A 1609-nucleotide genomic window follows, 5' to 3' on the forward strand; every position below is an offset into this window, starting at 1 on the left:
GGAGGGTGGAGGGCAGGTGCAGGAGGGGAAGGCCCTCTAGGAGATGGATTGATTTAGTGACTGGGGTAATCGGGAGAAGTGTGTCAGAGACAATGAGATTGGCACAAGACAGAGCAGAGTTTAGGGCTGTTGTACATAGGGTCGCTATGAGTCGCAAGCAACTTGACGGCACATAACAACAACAACAACATGCAATATTTGTCCGTACATGACTGAGATATTTCACTCAGCATACTGCTCTCTAGTCTCTCCCTAGTTATGTATTTTATGACTTGTACTTTGTGCATGTATACAAAACATGATGCATAGGAATGATTATATGTGAAACAATAAACATTTATATTTGAAAAAGAAGCTATTTGAAAACAAGATCTATTTATGAAGAGTCACTTTTGCAGAGGGTAATTGAGTTAGCCAAGTTTGGTCTTGGAAAAAGTACAGCATGATGTTTCAGTAAAATGTCACACCCAGTTTCAGGGTCATTAGTCACAAACTAGTCATCACCATCGTCACTGTTATTATCACTGTTACTGTAACTGGAATTCCTGCAACTGGAACCCAAGCTCAGCCTAGAGCTGGCTTTCCCAGAATCCATTGAGAGTTTGCCACAGGGTTAAGAAGCAGCCCATCCTAGCCACTGACTGTGAGTAACCACTTGTTGTCATTAGTTGCCGTGATCAGCTTCCAGCTCTTGTAGCCTTATGCATAGCAGAACCAAATGCTGCCTGGCCCTAGTGCATCCCCATCATTAGTTGTAGATTGTACTCTTGTATGCCATAGGGCTTTCACTGGCTGATTTTCAGAAGTTAATTGCCAGGCCTCTCTTCCTCGGCTTTCTTAGCTGGGCTTCTCTGAAATCTGTTTGACATCATAGCAATGTGGAGGCCTCTATGACATGAACGACCTGGAGTGCACTGGCTGGGACTCAAACTGTGATCTCCTGGGTGGAAGGAAAGAATTCTTCCACTGAGAAACTGCTCCTTCTGATCACATGTTAGCTGGTTCCAGAAGAGCCCTGGAGGTGGAGCGTGAGCCCTACAACTGATTCTTATGATTAACAGTGGAGAGTCCACTCCACCCCTCACTTCTAGCTCAATGCCTGGCAATAGCACTCATCCAGCTAGGTTTTCTTTCATCTTTGCTCAGAATCTTCACCAAGCCCTTTAAATGTTCTTGGGTTTACAGAGGAAGTAATTGCTTAAGAACCATGCAATCAGAGAATCAAGTCACTATCAGGATTCCAAATGTGGACTGAGGAGTCATAGGCTGAAAGCCTCAGTTCCGGAAGGAGCTCATTTCTCCCTTTTAAAGACCACATTGATTTCTCCTAATTCCTTCACTCCCTCCGTCTGCCCACCAAACTCTACAACTACAAGATTTTTGCCCCCTCCACTCCTCAGGCTTCCTTTACCCTCCCTTTCCCCCTTTGGACATTTTTTAAAAAAACAAACTCTGATTTATTTACAAAGTTTGAATACATTGTTTTTCACAAAAGATCCTTCCCATTTCCTTCATCCCACTCACCCATCGAATTGTGCAACCCTATGATTAACACTCTATGCCCCCTTCTCAGCCCTCTATTTCCACCCTCCCCACCCCCACATTGGAT

The sequence above is a fragment of the Elephantulus edwardii genome, unplaced genomic scaffold (genome assembly GCF_000299155.1).
Source record: "Elephantulus edwardii isolate Elephantulus edwardi_28Jun2011 unplaced genomic scaffold, EleEdw1.0 scaffold00028, whole genome shotgun sequence".
NCBI lineage: Eukaryota > Metazoa > Chordata > Mammalia > Macroscelidea > Macroscelididae > Elephantulus > Elephantulus edwardii.